This window comes from Tenrec ecaudatus, chromosome 5 (assembly GCF_050624435.1).
Source record: "Tenrec ecaudatus isolate mTenEca1 chromosome 5, mTenEca1.hap1, whole genome shotgun sequence".
In the NCBI taxonomy this organism is placed as follows: domain Eukaryota; kingdom Metazoa; phylum Chordata; class Mammalia; order Afrosoricida; family Tenrecidae; genus Tenrec; species Tenrec ecaudatus.
In genome coordinates this window covers 147,166,091-147,193,988 of record NC_134534.1, presented here as the reverse complement: position 1 = coordinate 147,193,988, position 27,898 = coordinate 147,166,091, and the positions used below count along the sequence as shown (strand labels likewise).

Genomic DNA, 27,898 nt, shown 5'->3' with positions numbered 1-27,898 from the left:
CCACTGTGCTTGGCTGAGTTCACAAATAGGTTAAATCCTGTAGCTTCCCTGTCACTTCTCTGGCTCTCCTCTCTTGGTAAGCTTTGTTTCCTGGGAATCATTAAAATCTTCTGCCACTGCCACTGCAGTGCTACTGCTAGCCACCATAGCCACCTTGGTTTCGTGGCTTGGCAAAGCGTTGACTTCTACCACCACAAGGGGCAGAGCTTCTGCCTCCAAAGTTTCCTTCCTTCATCGGGACAAAGTCATTGCAGCTTCTGCCACCTCTGCAATTGCTTCCATAATTGCCATTTCCATTGCCAGCAAAAACCCCACCACCACATCTGCCACCAAAGCCACCACAACCGACCACTGAAGTTTCCTCCCTGACCAAAGTTGTCATTCCCACCAAAACCACTTCCTCGGCCATCATCGAAGTTTCCAGAACTGCTTCCTCCTCTTTGGCTGGAAGAGGCACTGGACTTCTCTGGCTTCGACAGGGCGCTCCTTACTTCACAGTTGTGGCCATTCACAGCATGGTATTTCTGAATGACAATCTCATCTATGGAGTCATAGTCATCAAAAATCACAAAAGCAAAGCCTCTCTTCTTGCCACTTTCAGTCACTTCACTTCTCCCACATTATCAAATAATCTCGTAGGTGGTGTTCATCAGTGTCTTCTTGGATGCCACCCACAAAGATCTTTTTCATAGTTAAATGGGCGCCTGCTCTTAGCGAATCCTCTTGTGCCAGAGCCTTCTTTGGTTCCACAAACCTCCCATCTACCTTGTGCAGCTTTGCATTCATGGCTGTATCCGCCTCCTCCACGGTAGAGTAGGTGAAGCCAAAGCCTCTGGATACCTTGGTGTTTGATGTCTCCTTACCACACAGTCTGTGAGTGTCCCCATTGCTCAAAGTGGCTCTGCGGACATGACAGGGGTGGGGAGGGAAATACTCCTAAGGAGGCTTCCTCCGCAGCATCCACAAGCAAAAAGGAGTAGGCTCGTGAGTGTATCTCTAGAAGACATTTTTCTATTAGCCTCTGTTCTTTACTTTAAATGCTAGAAACGTATTCTCCTAATTTGACTGCTAGGATAGGTAGTAGAACCCTTAGCTGAGTTTCTGTTTCTGACAAACACAGTAAGCAGTGTAAAATATTTAATACTGTCAAATAGTTTATACTAAATAAGGATGAAAATAGTATTACCACAATAAGCACATCAGATAGATCGTAGATTCTGGCAGTCATGCACGTGAGATATCTATCTCAAATCACTCTACCTTCAAAAATTATTCACGCAAAATTCCAAAGCTGAAGGAAACCTCAGTGAGATAGATTGGCATGATGACCAATGACCATGAAAATGGTGCTGGGCCAGGCACATTTCTTTCTGTTCCATGTGGGGTTAAGCTAACAACAGCTAACCTATGCATTTCTTACCCAGAATCAAATGGCAAGTTTTATGCTTATTTACTTATCTATTTATATTAATGAATAATTTTATCAGAGTGCTCTTACAAATCTTATAAAAATCCATTATTCAATTATATTAAACACACTTGTTCATATGTTGCCATCAACATTTCCAAAGCATTTTCTTTCTAGCCCTTGATATCAGCTCTTTATTTTCAAGTGTTATGTCTGTGGGTGTCTTCCAAACACCTAATAACATATCAGCTAGTCTCAAACAAATGAAGCCAGACGCTATCAAGTCACTTCTGACTCATGCTAATTCCATGTGTGTGCTCCGTAGGGGTTTCAATGGCTGTGAAGTAGATTGCTAGGTCTTCCTATTGAAGCCGCCTGGATGGATTCTGAATCGATTGTACCACCCAGGGGCTCCTGTTGACAACAACTCAGGCATATACACATATGTGCCTCTGACCATTTGGAATTTACAGTACTCATCCACTAACTGATTCTGTTGTTTAACTACTAGGTCCCAAACCAGTTGTACTTTCCAGGAAATGTATCCGATGCATGAGATGAAACGTAAGACGCCAGTTCCTTCTGGAACAGACTCAGAGTTAAACAACAGAGATGGCCCGTAAGACCATCGTGCAGAGCCTCCTGGATGGGGTGACTACCGGAGGAGAGGAGGAAGGGGAGTCCCTGGGACTATGGAAATGTTTCCAGTTGGAGAAGACAGTGGGAGTAAAGAAAGGACGCAAATATGAGACACAAGTTAAGCACCGAGGAGCACAATGGGCTGTGTGTTTAGCACGCAATCTCATGTAGCAAGTGGAAAGGCAGGCGGGCTGCATCCCGGACAATATCACGTGCTATCTGAAGGGACTGGGACTTGATCCTGAATGTAAGAGATAAAAACCTAGGACATTTGGGCCTCCTCTGCCCCGTTTGCAGCTGCCTGTGGAGATAAGCAGAGCTCAAGGAGGATTAGCCGGGGGAGGAGTAGAAGTCACACAGCTACAGCCGCCACGTTTTGGGTCCTACATAACCATCTGTTTTCCATCTTTCCAGAACCTTGCACAATGAAGATTAACAACAACAAGAAAAAACGCCCTCAAAGCTACCGCCCTCAACTCGATTCTGACTCAGAATGACCCAATAGGACAGAGCAGAGCTTCTCTAGAGGATTTCTGAGGCTGTAAGTCTTTAGAGGCAGAATGCCACATCTTTCTCCCACGGAGCAGCTGCTGGGTGTGAACCACTGACCTTTCAGCTAGCAGCCCAGTGCTTAGCCCACTGTGCCACCAGGGCTCCTGGGGTGAGGATCGGCAGCTCTATTTTATAGCTGGAATAAAACGGGCTGATAGCGGTCGAGAGACTTACACAAACTGACACGGCCCCAGGCCCCAGTCAGATGGGTGGTTTAGATCATTCTGGTTCTTGGCTACAGAAGGTGGATTCTAGGGATACGACACCAACAGTAAGAAGACTAGTCGAGAGATTCTTGCAACCATATAGGTAAGAGATGGTTAAGAATTTTGCCATCTTTAGTCAAAGTCAGTCGAAACACAAACCAAGGTTATTTTAAAGTGCGAGAGAATGTCAAAGGACAGAAGCCACAGGGTGGAATCCGTCAACAAGAATAGCTAATGCCATTCCTAGCCTCCTCCGCTATCCTCATAAAAATGTGGCAGGAATTTAGAGTTCTCTGGAAGGACCAGGTAGTAATCCATAAAACGACAATGCCGCGTGTTTTGAAATAAGGCATCCAAGTATTTCTTACCACGTACAGTCTACAATTCAGATACAGACAAGCTCACACTATGTCTTAGTTGTCAAGTGCTACTTTCACAACAATATCGAAAGGTGCCTTGAATAAACAGAAATTTACTTGCTCACAGTGTAGGAAGTAAGAAATTCAAATTCAGAGTACAGCTCTAGGAAATGGTTGGTTTCTCTGTCGGCTCTGGAGGAAGGACCTTGTTTCTTCTCAGATTCTTCCTGGGTAATCATCATTACCCAGGGGCTCGGAGTTCACCTTGGCTCTCTAGTGCAGCTATTTCAGTAATACCACAAGTGGGTGGCTTTAAGAAACAGAAATGCATTCTCTCACCATTAGGGAGCTAGAAGTTGAAATTCAGGGCACAAACGCTAGGGGAAGGATGTGTCTTTCTGTGAGTCACAGTTTTAGGGGAAGGTCTTTGTCCTCTTTCAGCACTGAGGGATGGGTCTAAGAGTTTCCCAGCATCGGGACCCTGGCTTCAAGGGACATGTTCTGGAGTGAGTAATACCTCAGTTTGTTGCTTCACATGCTGAAAGAATTCACACTGAAGCATGTGTGTAATCCAAGTGAATTTTTATGAAGGAAAGGAAAGTTTCAGGTTTCACAGTCTCAGAAGATGCACACGGTTTCTGGAAAGCAAGCAAGCCCGCGCAGAGCCGTGCTGGGGCTCACAGCTGGGCATGAGAAACCACGTGGAGGAAGAAGCACACAAGCCTGTGTGATCACAAGGTGCCAAAGGGATCAGTTATCAGGCATCAAAGAACAAAAAATCATATCATTGTGTGCTCACCTCCATGATATGATTGCTGATGACAAACATGTGCATAAGCAAATGTGGCAAAGAAAGCTGATGGTGCCTGGTTATCAAAAGATGTAGTGTCTGGGGTCTTAAAGGCTTGAAGATAAACAAGCGGCCATCTAGCTGAGAAGCAACAAAGCCCACATAGAAGAAGCATACCAGCCTGTGCGATCACGAGGTGTCGAAGGGATCAGGTATCAAGCATCAAAGAACAAAAAAATCTTATCATTCTGAATGAGGTGGGGAGTGCGGAGTGGAGACCCAAAGCCCATTTGGAGGCCACTGGACATCCCCTTACAGAAGGGTCTCGGGAAGGAGATGAGCCAGTCAGGGTGCAATGTAGCAACGATGAAAATACAACTTTCCTCCAGTTCCTAAATGCTTCCTTCCCCCTCCCCCACTATCATGATCCCAATTCTACCTTGCAAGCTGGCTAGACCAGAGGATGTACACTAGTACAGATAGGAACCGGAAACACAGGGAATCCATGCCAAATGATCCCTTCAGGACCAGTGGTGTGAGTGGCGATACTGACAGGGTGGAGGGAGGGTGAGTTGGGAAGGGGGAACCGATTACAAAGAGCTACATGTGACCTCCTCCCTGGGGGACAGACAACAGAAAAGTGGGTGAAGGGAGACGTCGGATAGGGCAAGATATGACAAAATAATAATTTATAAATTATCAAGGGTTCATGAGGGAGGGAGGGAGGGAGGGAGGGAGGGGAAAAATCAGGAGCTGATGCCAGGGCTTAAGTGGAAAGCAAATATTTTGAAAATGATGAGGGCAATGAATGTACAAATATGCTTCACACAATTGATGTATATATTGATTGTGATAAGAGTTGTATAAGCCCCTAATAACATGATTAAAAAATTTTTCAATCCAAAAGAAACAACTATATAGATTTGAACAAGGGGGATTGGAGTGGACACCCAAAGCCCATCTGTAGACAATTGGACATCCCCCCACAGAAGGGTTATAAGGAAGGGATGATTCAACCAAGGTGTAGTATAGCACCGATGAATCACACATCATTCCTCTAGTTTCTGAATGCTTCTTCCCCCCACTACCATGACCCAGTTCTACCTTACAAATCTGGCTAAGCCAGAGAACACACATTGATACAGATAAGAGCTTTCCGTGTATAGAATTCAGGACACTTAAACTCCAGTAGTAGGAGTAGCAATACCATGAGGGGAGGGGGATTGTTGTGGAGGGGAAGTGAGAGAAAGGCGGAACTCATAACAAGGTTGGATATATAGCCCCACCGACCAAAAGAGATGAATAACAGAAATGTGGGTGAAGGGAGACAGCGGACAGTGTAAGATACGAAATAATAATAACAATATGTAATTGATCAAGGGTTCATCAGGGTGGGAGGGTAGGGGAGGGAGAGGAAAAAAGAGGAGCTATACCAAGGGCTCAAGTAGAAAATGTTTTAGAAATGTTGATGGTAACATATGTACAAATATGCTTGATGCAATGTTATAAGAGTTGTAAGCGCCCCCAATAAAATGATAAAGCGAACAAATAAACAAACAAAAACCATGTGAAAAAGAACACCCACACATGCAGAACTGGGGAATCCCCAGAGGCCAAGAGCCTGAGTGCATGTGGGCCCCCAGTTGGCTCGGAGTAGGCTCTGAGGGGCACCCAGACTGGAGTGAGGTCCTTCTTACAGCATGCGTCTGAGCAAGGGCACAGTGCCAAGAGGATGTGTAGGGCTGTGCTTCCTGTCTTTATTCTATCCCGCCCCTGGCTGGGGGAGGTGTGATTGAAGGTATTGGCTGAGATAGACACACCTGTGTGATGTCATTTGCTGACACCTAAGGTGGATATGCCCAAGATATTGGTTTTACCTGGCCGAGGGGATCCTGGCCTGTGCATGCTCAGTTCGGGTTTCTCTCACAGGTGTCTAATAGGGTGTCTCATTTCCCCCCAACCCCACTCTGTGGTCCTTTGCGGGCATACGAGGGATAACCCACCCCTTTGTTGCTAAGTTATCCACCTAACCGTTCCCCACTGAAGGGGTACGGACCAAATCTTTGGGGGTACTGGGTGACAACAGCTCTGGCTGCTTCATTCTGCTACCGGACATGGCATGGGGCTTTTTGGGTCCACACCCTTCCTACTCTGCTGGGAGGAGTTGTCTACTTCGGGGCTCACGGTGGATGAGATTGGGGTGATCCTGGAGTTGGCAATCTTAGCTTCGTGTCTTAGTAACCTGATGACTTCTGGAAGAAACAAAGCAGGTGAACCATTTAGGTAGGGCTGGGGCAAAGCTGTGAGATAGCAGTGCCCATGGAAATGTGGGTTGTGTCACACGGGAACATCTGAAAGCAAATCTCGGGAGGTATTCACTCTGGGCTGATAGGCATAGGGGCAGGTTCCTTCAGAGCACTCTGTCTCAGGGTGTCGCTGAGACACCATTTGAAGACCGCCCAACAGTTCACGGGAGCACCTGTCCATGTGATCTACCTCTGAGGGCCCGGTTGGAATGGCTTCCACAATGTCACCTGGGAATGGTGATCCACGTACTTCACCCAGGAACTTTCACGGGGGTGGAGAGAATGACTGGGAAGGGGCCCTTCCAGACTGCCTGGATCTAGGAATTAGGGGACACACCCTTCTAGGTTTTTATAAGAACTAGGTTTCCAGGGAGGCGCCAGAGGCATAGCTTTCCCTCCCCTTGGGCCTGATGAGCCCAGACTGAAGGACTACATCCTGGCATCGGGTTCCTCTGATGTCCTATTGCTGTACTAAAGCCACCTCAGAGTCGATAGCCGGCTCTGTTACAAGGAAATGTCGTCCGTCCATATAAAACTTCATAGGTCGTCATGGGGCAATTCTGAGATGCAACAGAGAAGTGCATCGTTCCAGTTCATCTGAGTTTCTTGTGTCAACTTCCTGAAGGTTAGCTTTAAGTGTTGGATCATTCTCTCTACTTGTCCTGAGGATTTCTGTCTCCAGGTGCAGTGCAGACTAAGTTATACCTAAGTGTTGAGGGGCTGCCTTAGTGATTTGGGAGATGAAAGTAGGCCCGTTATCACCTTGTCGTGATTTGGGAAACCCAAATTGAGCAATTGTCTCCTGAAGTAACCTTTTAGACATCCCATGAACCTTCTCAGTGCAGGTGGACTATGCTTCAATCCACTGGTAAAGAAGATGCTTGAACCCCTGAACAGCTGGAACTGGGTAAAATCCATCTGCCCGGCTTCCCAGGGTAAGATCCCTTGGGTGTTGAACAGGCTAAGCAAGGTGACTTCTCAGAGCCCCTTGGGGACTGCTGGTCTGGCAGATGGGACAGTGAGAGGTTACTGACTTGATAGTTGAGGTTAAGTTGCCCCCACAGAACTGTTGAATGAACAGGGTCAAAGAGGGTTTAGAGCTAAGATGGGTGGCATCGTGGGAAGCTTTTACAACTTTCCACTGTAACCTTTGTGACCACGGGAGTTTGGTATTTTTCTCCCACCGCCCATCAGGTCGAAGGCAGAATTCCTGAGTGTTTGTCTGTTCCCCTTCCTCAGGAGAGTATTCTGGAAGAGGAAACTGGTTTGGGGGAACTAAGGCATTTATGGAGACTGGGGGTTGTGCTGAGGGCGGCCTGTCTGGTGCCTCAGCCGGGTTTTGGGCCGCTTCTAGGAGTGTCCTGATTTGGCTCCCCTACTTAATGGAGTTGAGCATCTCTTTGGAGGTAAGGAACATTTGGAAAGCTATAGCGGACTTAGCGAGGACAAGGCCCTATGACGATGTATATGTATAGCTTAGAAAATATATCTCGGCCTAGAAGGGCAGCTGGACATTCAGGGACTACTAGAAAGCTATGAGAGAGGTAAATATTGTCCCAGAGGCACCTTAAGGATTCCGTAAAGCGTTTGACTACAGGTTTTCCTGACACTCCCATGACGCACAGATGTTGTGCCAGGGGTCTGAGGAAAGCAGCAAGGAGAGAGTAGAGAACATCAAAATGGGAAAAATGTATTGGCCCACCTTCAACATCCGTGCACCGCCAGGGTTCCAGACCAGGAACAACACTCCTATGCTGCTGGGCCGTCCAGCCGGGGGCTTCGTCCAGGTAGCAGGTGCAGACTGGCCAGCAGGTCGCTCTCCTCTTTGAGTTTCCCCATAGGACAGAGCGCTGCCAGGGGCCAGTTTGTTCACAATGACAGCATGGCCCTCATGCAGGCCTGTTTCCATTAGGCAACCTTTGCCCTGTGACACAAACGCCCACACCCATGGGGCTGCGTACCCAATGCAGCGGTCTTGGAACCTGGGAGGCAGCGGACGGGCGTTGGTCAGCGATGGCGGCCGTGACCTGTGCGGGCCAAATGACCTTCCTTCTCTCTCCCTGAGCCTGGGCTTCCCGCCCTTTTTCCCTATTGTACACGGTGGCATTGGCACTAGTGGCCGTCTCTTCGGGGCCACTCCTTCAGGTGTTTGCACTAACTTCTGGGGCTTTTCAGATGTCCCATGCGGCTGAATGAGAAAAGTGTCTCTGAGAAGGACTTGCCCTTCATGTGGGTCTAAGTCCCAGGGCTCCTCTCAGCCGCTCCAAGCAACGTCCAGGTCTCTCATAGGCTCCTGCTTAATGGCTGTCACTTTAATGTAGTTGATGGCCTTGTGCCGCCCTGACTTTAGTCCATTTTTTATACATTCCAGGAAATATTCCCATGCCCACCCATCACTGGGTTAATGATAATCTCAGGTGGGGTCCGTTGGAGGCACAGCTGTTCCTCTTCTTAGATACCTATCGTTCATCACATGTAAACCTCCTGCAAAGCTCCTAGCTTCCTTTAGCACTCGGTCTCTCTCAGTCTGTCAGTCTGTCTGAAAATGATCAATACATCCTTCCAAGCCAAGTTATAGACTAGAGTGAGGTGCTGGCTGAATAACTGCCAATGTCACTTGCCGAGTTCAATTAGGGGGAAGGCTTGTGAATGGCCCATGGCTTTGGAAGGGCCCTCTATGGGGTCTCTGCAGAGGAGAGGGGGAAGGCGTGCTAAGCCTTGGTCAGTGTTCCCATCACCTAGAATACACAGGGGCTAGAAGGGGTTGCAGGTGAATTTTAGTTTCTGCTTCTTGAGCAGCTGCAGGTCAAATCTGACCAAGAGACAGGCTATGGCAGTGGTTCTCAACTCCCTAATGCCACCACCCTTTAATACAGTTCCTCATGTTGCGACCCAAACTATAACATTATTTTTGTTGCTACTTCATCACTGGAATTTTGCTGCTGTTATGAAAGGGGTCGCAACCACCCAGGTTGAGAACCGCGGGACTATAGCATTGTCTGAGGAACGGACCCCTGGTGGCCGATCTAGAAAACACAGCATGAAGGTTATATTGCCCGGAGTCTCGGGGTTTTAACCTGAGGCTCCACAATCCTCTGGAACCTGGGGCCATAGACAGATGCCTCCAGCCATGGTGGGGTCAGGGCCTGGCCCTAACTAGCTGGGCAGGTCATGACTGTTTTCTAGGTAGCAAGCCATGCTATCACTACCACTCGTTGGGTTGGCATTTGGACCACTGCTCTGAGTGATCGTACCAGAACCTTTGAAGGGGATGGGGACCTGTCAGCTGGCTCAATCTACATGCAGCCCCTCTAGGGAAATTGGCATACAGGCTCGTGAATGGCTTGGAGGCTGAAGGCAGGGAGGCAGTTGTACTTAAAAGCCTTTCAAAGCAGCAGGGTGAGCAGTTACTCGGTGACCTTGCTTTCAAATGCCTCTTGCCAAAGGGTGGCCAAAAGAAAAACAAGCCAGCAGGAAAACCAAAAACAACAAACTGGCGGAAAAACAAAGGCCAAACATCAAAACCAAGCTGCTTATTTATAAACTGGAAGAAACAGGTATGCAGTATCCACTAGAGCTAAGGCTGGTCCTGTTGTGGAGGAACAGTGGGAGAACCAAAACCCCAAACCGTGGGCACTGGTGGGACCAACAACAACAACAACAACCCAGTAGGGGACAACAAACAGGGCAGGACCGATTGTGGGAAACTGGCAGGACTAGCCCGGAACAGTGGAAGGAGCGGGGAAGGTACACCCGGAGAGACTGGAAGAGGCTGGCTGGAGTTGGAGTACTGAACACCTCCTTGAGACGCCATCCTGGTGAGATCCGTGGAAAGCCATGTGTTCAGCTGTCCTGCAATGAACATGGCAGGGAGGTTGGGAGACACCATCTTGGTGAGGTCCATGGAGTCATATGTTCGGCTCTCCTGCCAAAAAAAACCCCAAAAACATCGTGGGGTCAAGGGTCTGAGGGAGAAAGTGGGGGGAACTGGCATCCTGCAGATTGGCCAACAGATTGGACCAACACAGCCCTTAAAGGGCTCGGGTGAGCGGCAGTTTGCGGCTCCCCAGGAGGCAGCAACACAGAGTAAATGTCTCAGACAAGCATTAGGTCGGTGGGAGCAGAGTGCAGGGCCAGCAGACAGCCATTGTCGGGCAGCATTACAGGAAGACAGGGCCTTAGAAGATGCAGATAGCAAAACATGGATGCAGAATTGCACATGCAGCCACTCAACAAAACATCGAAGCCAGAAACACCTGGGGAAATAGGAAAGCAGACACGTGGTGGAGCAGACATGCAGGGTTACATGTGGCCCCTGGGTGAGTTGGCTCTCAGCTGGCAGCAGCTTCGAAAGGCAGGATTGAATCCTGTAAAATCCCCAGACAAGTCTGAGCAGAGGAGGTCCCCCTTCCTCTTTCAGCGGCTGGCATTTCCAAACCGCACACCTCGCAGTTTCAGTCCGACACTTAGAAAGTTTGACCCAGCCACCAGAGCTTCTTCATCTCTCAAAGGCAGGGAGGTGCAGTCCAAAACAAAAAGTGCACTGAAAGAGTCGGTGAGGCACAGATCTGTGCCCGTTCCAGGGACAGAAGACTGTCCCGAGCTGGACTTACCTTAAAGGTAGAATCCAAAGGTCTGTGTCCGAGTCACGGTACAAAAATATTAGGTTTCTGATATCTCGGTTCTTTGCGTTCAATCCTGAAAGAATTCACACTGAAGTCATTTTATATTCCAAGTGAGTTTTGTGAAGGAAAGGAAAGATTCAGGTTTTATAGTCTCAAAAGGTACACGCTATTTCTGGAAAGTGTGCCAGGCTGTGCAGAAGCTGTACTGAGGTTCACAACTGGGCATGAAAAACTACGTGGAAAAGACCACCCACATGTGCAGAACTGGGGAATCCCTGGAGGCCAAGAGCCCAAGTGCATGTGGGCCCCTAGTCGGCCCAGAGTGGGCCCTGAAAGATCACACAGGCTCGTGCACCTCCCGCATGCCAGATGCCCTCCTCATCGCATGCCCCTGAGTGAGGGCAGAGCAAAAAGGATTGGCGGCAGGCCAGGACAGCATGCCAAGAGGGGGTGCAGAGCTGTGTTTCCCACCTGGCTGAGGGAGATATGGTTGAAGGTATTGGCTGATTCCTTGGCTGAGTTAGGCCTACCTGTGTGATATTGTTTGATACTTAAGGTGGGTGTTCCTGAGGTATTGGTTTTACCTGGCGTAGGGGGTCCTAGTCTATGTATGCTCAGTTTGGGTTTTCCCATAGGTGTCTAATAGGGTGCCTGATTTCCCCCCAAGTCCTTTCCGTGGTCCTTGGCAGGCATGGGAGGGGCAACCGTCTCCTTTGTCACTAAGCTAGCCACCTAACAGCTCCATTCTTCTGACTTTTGAGTGGCAATCGGTCCCATTTCTCTGCTCACTTCTCTCTCCTTTTGTCACCTGTAAGATAACAGGAGATGCATGCAGACCACACCCCAGGGAAACGCCCCTTTACTGGGCCAGGGCCAGGGCCTGATTAAGACTGTTGCATCCCACTCTGATTTGTTCATAACTCATTGACGGGTCAAACAGGTCACACAATGAGGTAGAATTACATTAGTACATAACCACCAAATCATGCCATTTCATAACTGTCAAACCACTGAAAAGCATGGCCCAAATAAGTTGACATATGTTTTGGGGGGTTATGCTTCAGTCTATCACACACTCATTTAAAATGTTCAAGTTAAAACATCGATCCCTTATAAAACGTAAGTCCAAGTTGTAACAGTTGGTCGCTATTCACTTGGAACAACAGCAGGAAGGGAGCCAGCAATAGGAGGAAATGAAGTGTATGTGTAATTACTTCCATGAACAGCTGTATCCTTTGCCATGAGACCAGAAGAACTGGAAAATGTCTGGCTACTGTTACTAAACCTTTCTTTTTCTTATAGTTTGGGTGAAAGCTTACAAAGCAAATTAGTTTTCCATTCAACAATTTTCCACACTTCGTTTCATAGCATCAGCTCCACTTCCCTCACTGTAGCATACTTCTCTCTTGCTTGCTTTCTGGGTTCCTGGTGCCCATTCATCCTCCTTCTTAACGTTCTGAGCTGTGTCTTGGGGCAAACACTGCCCTCTTGGTCTCACATGGTTAGTTGTTACAAGAAACCTGATCCCAGCAAATTTCATTATTCACTCTATAGACAATCTGTTGGTTGACTGCAAGATGACCCCCAGAAATGGGTCCAGTTCCGGGTTTGAAGGTAATCTAAGGACTACTGTCTTAGAGTTCTATTTGTCTCTATCAGACCAGTAACTTCTCTTTTTAATAATTTAAATTTTTGCTGTATATTTTTCTCTCATTCTCTCCAGGACTTTTTGTGGTTCCAGTGAGGGCAGTTGGTAGCGGTAGCTGGGCTCCATTGAGCGCTTCTGATCTCAGAGTAGTGAAGACAGGTTTGTGTGATCCACTGGACTAATTGTTTCCTTTTGTCTTTGCTCTTCTTTGCTCTCGATGGGGAGAGGCCAATTGTTAAGCCCTCGATGGCTCCTGACTAGCTTTTAAGACCCCTGTTACTATTGACCACATTATTGAACAATTTGACCAAAGATAAGAAAAATGCAAATGGAATTTCAACTTTTTATAAGCTCCAGCCATTCTAGAGCCATGAAGTTTGGGTGGAGTCCAGGAACTGTCGTGCTGAGATAACCTGTACATTTCAAACCTAAAATACCCCCTGAAGTTTCCTTAAAATCAAGCAATAAGTTAGCCTAACTAGCGAGAAAAAAATAGTCTGCCTTGAGTATTGTGCTCTTTTAAAAGTTATCTATATAGAATCAAATTAACAATAGCAGGATGAAATATTAGACAGGAGTTTGTGTTAGTGGAGGAGAAACAACTTAGAAAAGAGGGTGAGACTAGTTACACAACTCCAAGAATGCAATTAATGTCCATGTCACTGAATTGTATGTGCAGAAACTGTGCATTGGTGTTTCGCCACATATATGCTCAGTAACAATAACAAAATAAAAAATGTTAATGGTAAGCCTTTGCCTTAGTGGGATGGTTTAACTGTCATAGGCTTGAAAGGGAGTGATGGGGCACAAGAGTATAGGAAAAGATACGAAACTGGTTTAGGAAACTTTCCTTTTACATTCTAAGACTAGATTCAGGTGGTGTCCAATGTGCCAAGATTAAATGTGTAACAATTAAATGTATTCATTGTAAAACAGCCTTCATAACATTTGAGTGAGGTATTGGTGGAATGCCTGGGCAATTCCTTGAAACTCTTATATTGAGGACAGAGTCTACCACTGGGCTAACATGCCGTATATCTCGAGTATAAGCCGACCCGAATATCAGCCGAGGCACCTAATTTTACCACAAAAAAAACTGCATTAAAAACTTGTGCTGAAAAACTTGGCTTCTACACGAGTATATACTTACGGAAGGCATTGGGTAGGAAATCAGACCTTGAGGAGGATGCACACAAAACCTTTTCAGCAGAGGGCAGCAAAGCGTCACTGACCAGCTTTTAAACCCCAGTGACTTCCCTCACTACTTTTGACAGTTTGATTGGGAAAAGGTAAGTCCCAGAGCATGAACATCAAAGGTCAGCTAAAAAGAGGAAGGCTCTTTTTGCTTTTGACACAATGGTGGCAGCAAGGAACTCAGACAACAATAATTGTCAGGATAATGCAGGACTGGGCAGCACTTCATTCTGAACACAAGGTCACTGTGAGTCCGAACTGACTTTCTCTCTAGCCTAACAATATTCCAACATTAAAAATATGTATCTATGGCAGATTAGTTATACACACACACACACACTAGCTGATCTTACTGTAATTATGGAGTTGCAATACTGACCCTTAAGCAGAACAGAATTCTTTCCAGAGTTCTGAGACGGCTGACAGCTCTTGGATGGGTAGACCAAGGCAATAACAAGAAGGAAATATCGTGAGCCACAATGCCTTAAGTTGGAAACATTGCCTAGTGTTTTGTCAACTCAAAACAATGCCTAGTGTTTTGTCAACTCTTTGACCAAGAATCTTTTAGGTTAAATACAATGAGATCCTTTTAAAATTATGTTATTCCTGGGTACTTCAGTTTCTTCATCTGTAAATGGAGATAGCAAGTATACATACACTTCAAGGGGTTATTGTGCTGATTAAAGATAAAGTAACTGAAACATTAACTGTTAGCTATGTATTTTAAGACAGGAGTTATCAAATGACTTGGGTCCCAGACCCTACGACCTGGGTTCAAGTCCCAGACTCATCACTCATTGGGGACTTTGACCAAGTTACTTCATTTTCTTCTGGCTTAGTTTCATCCTACGAACAATGGTGAAGATAAGAATAGAATCTGATATTATAGGGTCATTGGGATTTTGAAAACAACAACAACGTTTTAGTGTGCCTTGCATGGAGAGGTACAGAGCAGATCAGTTTTCTAGTCAACAATTCGTACATACTTCCTTTCATGTCATTGACTGCAACCCCCACAGCCTAATGTCACTTATCTGACTGCCTCTGTTAAGCATATTGTTCCTGACCATTCACATTCCTCCTCCTCTTCTCTTCCTGCCTTCTGAACTTTGTCCTGAGCAAATGCTGCCCTTTTCCAACCTCAAATGGTTGATTGTTCCAAGCACTGCCTATTTCCCTAGTGCTGCAGTTCCTCTACTAGACCTATTGTCCTGCTTAAAATCTAGCCACCTGCGGTGGGGGTGGGGATGCTGAGATCTGCTCTGGACTTGAAGGGCAATTAAGGGTCTACCATTCTCTATCCTATCAGGTGAGCCTAGAGTCTTTGACAATTTTGAATTTGGTTTAGCATTTTCCTCCCTCTCCTCCTTCTATTATGATCCCTTTCAGAGTAGTTGGTAGTGGTAGCTCTTTTGGTCTCAAGGTTGGGTTGAGTGGTCTGCTTCTCCGTTGGACTAATTGTTGCATGTGTCTTCAATTTTCTTCACTCTGCTTTGGAATGGAGGGAGTTATAGAAATGAAATATGCTAATATTGATAGATAAGTTAGGCTATGTGAGTATAAATAAATAAAAACTATTATTTATTTATCTATTTTATTTAACATATAAGTAAATGTTTAGAAAATGATGATGGCAACATATGTACAAATATGCTTGATACAGGTGATGTATGGAATGTTATAAGAGCTGTAAGATCCCCCAATAAAATGACTTAATAAGTAAATTAATAAAAGCTGCTTGGTGATGCAGGGGAAAAGAAAAAGAAAAAAAGAATGCAGGTCTCCCACTTCCAGTTATAGTGAATTATGTTATAAGAGCTAGTTTTAAAATATTAATAAAACTATTAAGTAATGCCTGCCAAAAACCAATAAAACTCTTGTTATTTCCATATTGCTTCTTGATTAGTGTCCTCACTTGCAATACTCTCCTGCTTTTATCTGAGTATCCTCAGCTGTGTGATTTATCCTTGACCATCCTGTCACTGTAGGAGTAGGATCCCCTTCTTTCTTTTCTTTTCTTGTTTATTTTTTTTAATTTTATTGGGGCTCGTACAATTCTTATCACAATCCATACATACATCCATGTGTCAAGAACATATGTATATTTGTTGCCATCATCATTTCAAAACATTTGCCTTCTACTTGAGCCCTAGTATCTGCCGCTCATTTTCCCACTCTCCCCTACCTCATGAACCCATCATCATTCATAAATTATTTTGTCATATATTACACTGTACGACATCTCCACCCCCCCCCACCTTCTTCTCTGCTGTCCCTCCCCCAGGGAGGAGGCTATACGTAGATTCTTGTAATCAGTTCCCCTTTTCTACCCCACATTCTCTCCACCCTCCAGGCATCGCCACTCTCACCACTGGTCCTGAAGGAATCATCTGTCCTGGATTTCCTGTGTTTCCAGTTGCTATCTGTACCTATGTACATCCTCTGGTCTAGCCAGATTTGTAAGGTAGAATTGGGATCGTGATAGTGGGGGTGGGGGGAGGAAGTGTTAGGTAGCTTAGCCTAGGGAATTGGGAAGTCCATTTACGCATGCCCAGGAGAGCCAGCAAAAGACAAAAGCTGGATTTTCCCGCAGGTGGGCTTGGATGGGCGTTACACCTGGAGCAGCCCACCTGGGCCGGGTGATTGCAATTCAGCCAATGGGATCGACCTGTGGTCGTTCACCACACCTCCCCCAGGAACCCTTAAAAGACAGGGACCTGAAGGGAGAGGGGGGCTTGGTCTCTTTGTCTTGGCTTGCTTGTGTGGTCTGGTGGTCTTCGTGGGAGGAGAGAGATCCTTGCGTGTCCTGGAGCAGTCTCTGCCAGGCCGCATGGTCAAAGGAATCCTATGGGTGCCGCGTAAAACCTGATGCTTCTTTGAACTTTCATTAAATTCACTTGGATCACGAGCCCGGCTTCGGCGTGAAATCTTTCTCGCGTGGAGCCAAGGACCGAGGCTGAGATTTAGGCCGGAGAGAGAAACCTAACAGAAGCATTTAAGAACTAGAGGAAAGTTATATGTTTCATCAATGCTACCCTGTACCCTGACTGGCTCATCTCCTCCCACAACCCTTCAGTAACCCCTTCCTTCTTTTCTATGAACATATTCATCTTTGAAAAACCGCTTTCTGCTTCTGCTGAACTTACAGCAGTTGTTCTAACAATATTTTTAGCTATCTGAACACGTTCAGGAATTGCAAAATTCACTCGTGATATCTCGTTGGATTCTGGGGCTTTACACAAAGCTGAACCAAATGAGTGTGTTAGGCACTTTTTCTCTTTAGGTTGTCTGTTTGTTTATTGAAGTAACAGATGCAAGGGAATAACAATGTAGTATTTCATCAACAGTATAACAAGTTTTATGAAATGAACAAATAAATATTACAAGTATAGTTCAGTCTAATTTTTTATGTCTATGGACCAAATAAACATTACTACAGGGACTTAGAATATGCAATTGTGCACATGAATGTTTAAAAAGAATAAGGAATATAAATCTGTGATTTCCACATTGGGCTGCTGCCCAGCCATCTACTTTAGAGAGAACCTTGATAATTATGTGACATTTAGCAACAGGTTCCCCGAAATAAACAAAAAATGGGGATCAGTTCTACCAAACCGGCACAAACCAGAAGAATCCCACCACTGATCTTAGCTCTCTAATGCTATTATAACAGATATATCACACATAGATGCTTTCATGAACAGTCGTTTCTTTTCTCACAGGTTAAGAATTGCAATTAAGGGCACTGGCTGTAGGAAGGCGCCCTGGTTTCTCAGTGGGTTCTGTGTTGGGCTGCAAGGTCAGCCGGGCAAAACCATCAGCTACTCACTGGAGAAAGAGGAAGTTTTCTGCTCCCATGAAGATGTGTGGTCTCAGAAACCCACTGCAGCAGCTCCACCCTGTCTTCCAGGGTCCCTGGGAGTCAGAATCAAGTCCAAGGCAGTGAGTTTGGTTGTTGATTATCAGCTCTGAGGAAGGCTATTTATCTCTGTTAGCTTTGAGAAAAGGCCCTTTGTCTCTCTTTTGTGTCAGTTCCTGGGTCCCTTGGTAATCTTCATGTGGAAAGGCAATGATCTTATCTATGCCTGAACCTTTATCCTAAATGTCTCTATAACTCCAAGGTGATTGGCTTAATATGCACCTTTTAACATTATAAAAAAAACACCAGTTCCCACGTTGGATTATAAACACAGATATACCTCAAATCAGAGAACTATAGGTCACATAGAACTGCCCCCATAGGGTTTCTAAGACCGAACATCTTTACAGAGCAGACTGCCTCATCGTTCTCCCCAGAAGCAGCTCATGGGTTCAAACCACCAACCTTTTGGTTATTGCTAAACACTTTATCAACTGTGCTACAAAGGGTCCTTCAAACATAGGTATTAGAGTTAGAATTCACAACACATATCTTTTCAGGAGACAATTCAATCCATAATAAGGGAATTAAGAAAAATAGACGTTAAGGGGAATTGATATCATGGAGTTCAAGAAGAAAGAAAATGTTTCCAAACAGATTGTGGTAGCAATTGCTGTTCCTCAGGGGTTTATCTGTCCTAGATTCCCCGTGTCAAAAGCTTTTTCTGTACCAGTGTACATGATCCAGTCTAGCCGTATTTGTAAGTTAGAACGAGGGTTATGATAGTGGGGGGGAAGAAGCATTAAAGAAGTAGAGGCCTCCACTATCATGATCCCAATTCTACCTTGCAAGTCTGGCTAGACCAGAGGATGTACACTGGTACAGAGAGGAACCAGAAACACAGGGAATCCAAGGTGGATGATCCCTTCAGGACCAGTGGTGTGAGTGGCAATACTGGGAACGTAGAGGGAGGGTGGGTTGCAGACAACAGAAAAGTGGTTGAAGGGAGACGTTAGACAGGGCAAGATATGACAAAATAATAATTTATAAATTATCAAGGCCTCATGAGGGAGAGGGCATTGAGAAGGGAGGGGAAAAATGAGGAGCTGATGCCAGGGGCTTAAGTGGAGTGCAAATGTTTGGAGAATGATGAGGGCAATGAATGTACAAATGTACTTTACACAATTGATGTATGTATGGATTGTGATAAGAGTTGTATGAGCCCTTAATAAAATGATTTTTTAAAAAAAGAACTAGAGGAATGTTGTATGTTTCTTTTTTAATCATTTTATTGGGGACTCATACAACTCTTATCACAATCCATACATGCATCCATTGTGTCAAGCACATTTGTACATTTGTTGCCATCCACATTCTCAAAACATTTGCTTTCTACTTGAGCCCTTGGTATCAGCTCCTCATTTTTCCCCTCCCTCCCCATTCCCCCACCAGGAACCCTTGATAATTTATAAATTATTATTTTGTCAAGTCTTACACTATCTGACATCTCCCTTCATCTACTTTTCTGTTGTTCATCCTCCAGGGAGGGGGTTATATGTAGATCCTTGAAATCAGTTCCCCCTTCCTACCCCACCTACCCTCCCCACTCCTGGTATCACCACTTTCACCACTGGTCCTGAAGGGTTTATCTGTCCTGGATTCCGTGTGTTTCCAGTTCTGTCCATGTAGGCCTTTATAATGAATAAATAATAATCATAGAAACATCCCAGTGATACAGAAAATAGTATAACATTTATGATATTCATAAGAAAATTCATGATACCTTTTTTTTTAAGTAGGAGTAGAAGTTAGTAATAGTAGGAAACTTTTTTCATATGGTAAGGTCATGTATCCCTCTCTGAACAGGGCTTTAAAAAATCAGTACCAGTAGCTAATGATCGATAAGACTCTCGATCATAAATTAACAAGGATGTTTTGAAAGGGAGTCAAAGGCCGATTTAAAAACAAGCAAACAAACAGAAACATAGATCCAGGAATGGGTTGGGGGCTCACACTAAATCCTAGCTCCAACATAAGAACAATTAGTTCTTACATCATGGCCCTGCTCAATACTGGCCCTCTCGAAGGAACAGACAACCTGGTGCTTTAGCAAACAGTGATGAAGAAATTAGATGGTGTCCGGCTATCCGATAACATGGTGCCTGGGGTCTTAAAGGCTTGTCTTCAAACAAGCAGCCATCTGAGTGCAATGTCCATTAAGTCCACGTTGGAAGTAGCACCCCATTTATCAGTCACCGAAGGATTGTAAATCCTATCATCTGAAGTCAAAGGAGGGATTAGTATCCGAGACTACACTGTGAGAATCTGGTGTGCAGAAGGCTGTGCATGACAGTAGACCACCAGATAGATTTGTGGGATCTACAGGGGAAATGAGTCTACAGTGATCTCCCTCTAGCCATAATTGAGGGATGAGAGGAAAGTGTTACTAAACACAGTGCCTTGGAGAAATGAGTGCAGAAGACCAAAGGGATAAACCTGCCTTGAACAGTGAAAACCTTGTCAGTTGATCCCTTCTCTGATGCCTGCTGGACCTGATCTGGTATTCAGTATTTTATATATATTTTAATTTTGCTTTTTGTGTGACCCTATTAGGGTTTATCTCAGATGTGCTATGTCATTGGGGGTCACCCTCTTGAAGTTGTGATATGTTTTTCTGTTTTCTGGTATATGAAAACCAGGACTGATGAACCTATAGCATACAACAGCAAGTAGAAGACGGATTTCCAGTGGGTGGGTGTGGGGGGATGTATGGTGGTGGTGGTGATCATGTGTTCTCCAGCTTCATTTCTATCCCCAAGGCCCCACATTTTCCCACTATCCTTTATTTCCAACGTTTGTAATCTACTCACCACTAATTATTTTGATAGCATTTTTTATCAATTTCTGACTGAAGACTGGTAGAATTCATCAATGTCTTTGTTACCAGCTTTGGAGTTGATGTCTGCATTTGTACAGTAATTATTCTGATTGGATGCCCTTGAAGGTGGATACATTTGATCTTGTCACACACAGCATTTTACTCTAAGATAAATCTTGAAATGCCCTTTTTGACCAGGAGTGCAAAACCATTTCTCTTGATTGCCCAAGTCCCGAGCATAGTAATCTGTAAGAGTTAAAATGACCAACACTAGTCCATTTCAGATCATGAATGCCTAGAATGTTCATATTTATGTGTTCCAAGTCCGTTTCTACAGCTTCCAATTGTCCTAGATTCATACTTTGTAAACTCCAAGTTCTAATCATGAACTGGTGTGTGCAGATCCTCCTCAGGTTGAGTTGTGCTCTATCAGTCAATGAAGGTCTAGAAGGCTTTACTCGCTCAGACATTGCTCCGTCCACATCATTATGGCAGACCCTGCTTTGAGAAGGCAGCTCCTCCTCAGTCATATTTCGAGTGCTTTCCAACCTGAGTACGATCTTTGACAATGGTATGCTTCTTTACATGAGGTTTTCAGAATGTAACAATGTCTTGATTCTGTCTGAAAGGTTTTCTGGGGCGAGTTCCGCAGAAGTGGATAGGCAATTTGTTCTTTGTAGTCTCTTCTCAGTCTGGAAGCTCTGCCAAACCCTGTTCACCTTGGGGGACCCCGGTGGCATCTGAAATACTGGTGATATTGCTTCCAGTATCACAGTACACACAATACCCTATGACAAACTGACAGACAAGTGGGGGTTGGCAGGTATAAAACAATGTAATGTCAGTGTCATGTGATGATTTCCCATGGGGTGATACATTAATTCGTTGTTAAAGGATCGAGGGTGGCATACAGTAATTTTAATTCTATCACTGCTCTATTCCGATGCAATGGGAATGTCCTGGGTCGTGTGACCTGCAACACCTTGTATCTTAGGAGAGATTAAAGGAGAGGGAAGTGAGCAGAACTAGAGGAGCCTACTACCACTGACTTGCCACGTGTCCATCAGTTGCTTGGATAGTGATGGTTCGTGTTAAAAGCAGGGAGGTACATTTGAGGACTAAGGTGTGCCTGGCCCCAGCAGTGTTGTTTTCAGTTGTCTAATGCGCGTGCGAAAGTGGGACACCGAAGAAGGAAGACCAAAGAAGAATCGATGCACTTGAATTGTGGCTCTAGAGAAAAATATTGAAAGTACTAAGGACTGCCAGCAAAACAAATCCATCTTGAAAAGCATGGCAGGAGTGCTCCTTAGAGGCAAGGATGGTGAGACTGTCTAATACACTTTGGAAATGTTGTCACGAGAGACCAGTCCCTGGAGAAAGTAAAGAAAGTAAGTGGGCAGGCAGTAGAGGGGCAAATTAAAGAGCAGTAAAGATAATGTGGAGGGAGGCCCTCTACCTGCCCCTTGGTAAAGCAGAAGGGCAGTGAAAACGAGAAAGGCCCTCAACAAGGTGGATTGACACATGGCTGCAATCATGGGCTCGAGCAGAGGACCTACTGTGAGAATGGTGCAGGACCAGACAGTATTTTGTTCTGTTGTGCACGGGGTCGCTATCGGTCAGATCCAACCCAATGGGACCGAAAATTTCCGACCCAGAAAGAAGAACACCGTGTGGAATGTGTTCATTAGCTCCAGTTTCCTGCACTGGGCACTTCCAATCTCCAGGTGAAGAATGATGCCAAGTAAGACCCATCAAGACTCCGACGAATGCCAGCCCAACAGATCCTGAACCTCCATTGTTGGCCCGACAGAGACAAGACCCTCCGCCTAAAGTGGGGATGGACAGGGAAAGAGAGCTTTCTCTCTGAGCTGGTGCCAGGATATCAAAAGTCTGGACTCCTCTACTGTGAGAGAAGAAATAACAGTTTGTAAAAGCTTCCACATGTGGTATTTCTGTTACAGAACCACTAGATAAGTAAGAAGAAGGTAAAATTAAATTCAAAGTAATTATGATACAAAGACTAGAGATCTGACTAGAAACCAATAAAATAGGAAACAGAAAATTAACAGAATTTTATACTTCAAAAACAGTTAAAATTTCTTATTGAGATGAAATTCAAATAACAAATCAATCATTTTCAAGTGAAGAATTCAATACATTTAGTATATTCAGACTTATGTAATCACACTCTAACTAGTTACAAACATTTTCATTACCCAAAAGGAAACACAACAACCATTCGGCACTTACTGCCCAGTTTTCCCTTCCCATAGACCCAGCAACCATCCATGTCTGTAATTTTTCTGTGGATTGAGCCATTATGCGTGCTTCATGTAAAAGAATATCACATGAATATTCATGTACCAAAATGAATATTAGGTATATTTTGTGCTGTTGTTTTTAGGTATCCTTGAGTTGGTTCCAACTCCTAGCAATGCTATGTACAGTAGAATGAAACACTGTCCAGTCCTGCACCATCCTGTTGTGTTTCAACTCACCTAGCATGTATCTTGATTCCCATTGTCGCGTCTATCCGTACTTTCTTCATTTTATGGCTGAATAATATCCTCATAGATAGTATAATTTGTTTATCCATGCTTCTGTTGATGTACATTTGGACTTACAACTTGTGACAATTATGAATAATGCTACCCCAGAAGGACTGATCAGAGAGGCCTGGCAGTGAGCCCTGCCCCAAAGCTGCCCTACCCTCAGACCAAGGACTGGGGTACTCGGATGGGAGAGAACACAGAGAGGGACCGCTCCAGACCTGTGAAAGTAGCAGTCATTGGAACTTTGGGGGAACCCCTGGTTTGGTGAGTGTCCAATGGAAAGGGACCCAGAAGCACCACCTGTTTAGTACTTGGAGGCCCCCCTCGCAGTGAAATGACAGGTTTTGATCTGTTGGGCAGGGATCTGAACTTGGAAGAACTGATCCAGGAAGATTCCCCCTGGCACAAATCGCCATATTAAGGTAAACTGAGCTCCATCGCATGGGAGAGCTGTGCGGAGCCACAACCATGGATGGCAGCTCACAGTGGAACTGTACTTGCACAGACTCCTCGTGCCTACAGTGTCCAGAGAGGTGTGTCATTGGAAACATTGATGACATCACAAGTGCAATCGCCTTGTACCCCAGGGCATGATTGACAATGTTTCACTTTTCTGCCTCTATTGGTATTTGTTTTCCTGCCCTTCGTTTGCTTGGTTTTGATTGTTTGCTTGCTTCTTGTTGTCTGCTAGTTGGTTGCTTGCTTATGTTGGGGCAGTTGGTCTTATGAGGTTTTGAATTTGTCCTAATACAACCATCAAAGTACATCTGAGTCCAAAAAAAAAAAAGTACATCTGAGTCATGCAGATTCCAGGGACAAGCTGAAGGATTCTGGGCCCCCACTGAACTGTAGCCCCAATCCAAGAACAGTTAATTCTGATAACATGGCCTTGCTCGAAACTCAACTTCATGAAATGATCACTGAAGATAATGGTACTACAGCAAACTGTGTCTGGCTATCAATCAGAGTAGGGTCTGGGGCCTTCAAGCCTTGCATCCAAACAAGCAGCCATGAACACGAGGAGTCAACTCTGCCACATGGAAGAAGCCCACCAGCTTGTGTGACCCAAAGAGGACAATAACAAAGTTCAAATATGATGAGGGGAAAAGTATCAGATCCTAAATTGTGGACACCCAATTTGTAGAAGGCTGTGGAGGACTGTGGGCACCCAAAACCCAGATGTAGAGGCTGTCGCCTGATTGGGCTTGCACATCCCTTTTAGCCACAGGCAGGGATCATAAAGAGCTTTACTCTCAGATAGAGATCATTGTAATCATGATTGTACTGGATCAAACTTGATACTTGTCTGTCAACTTTCTTCTTGACCCAATCTGCAATTCTTCTAGGTGCAAATGTTTCTTGCTAGTTCCATGACAAAAATTTCTTCCCTGACCTTTTAAATAGTCCCAGTGGTATTTTCTTTCTTACTATCTGTATTTTTGTCTTTGCATTATTATTATTTTAGCCTTTATTTTCTGTTTCACTGATTCTGTTGGGCTTTCCAGTTTGTGAAGCACAGGAGGAGGAGATAAGAACTGAGCATGGGTTTATAGGAAGGGAGGGGTGAGGGTAGGAGATAGGGAGGGTGAGGGGGCAGGGGTATCAAACAGTGGATGTCTATGGGTGGGGGGGCACTAGAATTGGTGATTACATAGCTCATTTTAAAAGTGATTTAACCATGGGGAGGGGGATGAAAGTATTCTAAAACTGATTGTGGTAATGATTGTACAACTCTTCTTGATCTTATTGAATTGTGTGGTATGTGGATTGAATGACAATAAAATTGTTTTAAAAAAAATAAAGAGTCCTTAGGGTTCCTGAAACTATAAGTCTTTATAGAAGCCAGTAGCCTCCTCTTTTTCCCAGGGAGCAGATGGTGGGTTCGAACCATCCATTTTGAGGTGAGCAGCCCAACTCTTAACCTACTATTCCAACAGGGCACCCTGAGCCTCTCCAAAACCAAACTCACTGCCCTTGAGTCAATTCTGACTCCTGGCAACAGACCCCATTGGGAAGACAGAACTGCTCCTGTGTGTTTCCAAGCCTGCAACTCTTTACAGTTTCAAAAGTCCTGCCATTCTCCCACAGCGGAGGCTGGTGATTTCAAACTGCTGACCTTGAGGTTAGTAGCCCAACTTTGTAATCACTATACCACAAAGGGCTCCTCCTGTATATTCCAGAGAACCCCAAACAAAGCAAACCCAAGTGTTCTTCAGCTGATTTCAATTCATAGAAAATATGCCAGGGGTACTCCCTAAGAAAACCCAATACTCATTTATGTTTTTTTGATGTGAGAGAGGTGGTGCATTTGGAGTTCATTCCACCGCGTTCAGACTGTTAAGCAAGCTTTCTATTTAGAGGTTCTGAAAGGATTGTGTAACAGTGTGCAACAAAAATGCCTGATAAGTGGCGGACGGGGGACTGGTTTTGCCACCATGCACCTGTTCATGCAGCCATCTGTGTACAGGTTTTGAGCAAAAAACAGCATGGCTCTCTTGCTCCATGCACCTTATTCACCTGACCTCGCTCCATGCAACTTCTCTGTTTGTGAGAACGACGAGGGACATGAAAGGAGTGTGAGTTGTCGATGCAGAAGAGGTGAAGAAAATAATGAGGGAGGTGAAGATGAAAACGAGGGAGGTGCTGTCAGTCATGAAAGATGAATGTTTCCAAGAACGGAGTCACAGATTTGACAAATGTATTAAGTGTAATGGAGTGTACTTTGAAGGTGCTAAGGTTGTCTTGTAAAATAATTTAAATACATAGCTTTGAAAAAAAATTCTGTTTTTTGGGGGGTACTCCCTCATATAAAATTCTCACAGGCTACCTGTCCTAGAAAAGGAGAAGAAATTCACTCTTTCAGTGATTGCTAGCATGTGACTATGTAATCCTTAAGGCCACCTTTCCATCACCCTGGTGGCATCTCACTTCATCGAACAACCCGTCCGTTCCGCTGGTAACACTGACAGGGACAATTTACACGTGTACACTGTTTCCCTATTTTACGAATGAGGAAACCGAGGCAAGGAGAAGGAACTTGCAAAAGGTCTCTCTCTCTCTCTCTCTCTCACACACACACACACACACACACACACACTCAAGTAGGTCACTTCTAAAAGGTTGAAGCAGCAGCCAATTCTTTACTGGTAGGTTTTTCAGGCGGCGAATGTTCCTTAGGTCACAGGGCAGTGTTGCTGTGGGCAGGCAGGGCTGTGAAGGCGGGTGGGTTTGTGGGAGGCGGGCACCTTCTTGACGGGCACAGCAGGGACGATTCACAGGAGCTGGCGGCTGTGCTCATGGTGGCCAGGAGGCTCTCCTGGGTGTTATCAGTGCCAGGCTGGACGTGGTGGGGGCGTTTTTCCCACGGCAAGATTGCGCATCTCCGACCATCCATCTCCTCGTGTGGAGCCAGCTGGCAGGTATTGCAGTCGAAGCTGTGCCCTCCACGGGCAGGCGGCCTTGCTGTTGACAAGCGGGGCTATGACAAGCGGGGTGGCTTAGTAGAGGATCAGCTGGCCCTCCCTAGTCTGGGAGACGTTGGCAGTGGGGAGCCGTAGGAGGGAGTCCCATCAGCGATGGGGAGGTTTTGCTGTAAGGCAGCGTGCCCTCCTTGGAGAGGAGGGTTAACGGAGAGCAGCTTACCCCACGGCAGCGTGGGGCCCTTGCTCACCACCAGCGAAGCCTTGCTCGCCCCCGGCCATGCGCCTTCTTGACTTCTGGCGTGGAAGGTGTTTTACAGGTGACAGCTCTGCCCTCCGCTTCAGGGAGGCTTCGTTGGATGTCACCTTGGCAGATGGAAGCAGGGTGGCCTTCGGATGGGCACCTAGGCCTGTGATGGTGCGGGGTTTTGATGCGTGACACCTCCTTCCACCATCGGAGTGGAGAGGCTGCTCCGCCGGCAGCTTTGCCCTTGGTGGACTGGAGACTTTGAGGTGGGCAGCTTGGCAGGCGGCGCTGGGGAGGTTTGGATCCAAAACAGCCAAGCTTTAACCCCCACCCGCCACCCACCTTCTTGGATGGTGTCAGGGAGGAGGTTTGGCCAGCAGAGTCCTCCATGGCAGGCTGTCTTTGCTGGGTGGCTGCTTGGTTGTCGCCTGCAGGCAGGCTTTGCTCAGTAAAGGGCAGCAGGCCTTCAGGTATGGTTGGAGAAAACACCCCAAAGTTGCCGTTGTGGACAGTTTGGAGAAGTATTACAACTAGTCCGTGTGCCCTCGGAGACGCAGATGCGTGGCCGGGGGCAGCAGATGCCGGGAGGTTTTCCGGGCAGTGAGGGGGCACTTCGGATACTGAAGGAGTTTCCAGTGTATGCACAGTTCCCTCATTGTAAGGGAGCGTTTTCCGTGGACAACTCGGCAGTGGCGGTGTGGCGGTTTTGGAGGGGGCTCTCTTGAGTGCTCCCCACGGAGACGTCCCACAGGTGGCTGCTGTGCCCTCGCAGGCCTGGGTGACAATTGTGTTATCCGATGGGGCTCCTTTGAGCAAGTGGTCAGCTGTCCCCTCAGATGTTTGGGCAGTCTTCTCCAGGTCAGATATTCCCATATTGGAGGGGAGGGGTGTCAGAGGGCATCTCAGCTGGTGGGAGCGTGTTGGTTCCAGAGGGGGCTTATTTCTGTTGGCCACTGAATGAGGTGTGGCGGGTGGCTGGTGTACCCTCTATAGCAGTGAAGGCGGGCTGAGGGGCATCTCTCTGCAGTGGTGTGGGGAGATTCTTTTGGCGATCTGCGGAGCCAGCTTCAGTGGTGGGGAGGCTCTGCTCTGTGCCAGCTGGCCCCTCCTTGTAACAGGGGCTCAGTGTCCAGCAGGTAGGGGGCACCTTTGTGGCATCTCTGAGGTGAGAGGTATCAGGGCGATGTGGTGTGCCCACCATGGCAGTGAGATC

At 45.9% G+C, this 27,898-nt stretch overlaps 1 pseudogene; it reads right to left on the bottom strand.

The window, feature by feature from the left end:
- Positions 1–136: 136 nt before the first annotated feature.
- On the bottom strand, positions 137–27,558 carry LOC142449276 (heterogeneous nuclear ribonucleoprotein A1-like 2; annotated as a pseudogene).
- Positions 27,559–27,898: the final 340 nt, after the last annotated feature.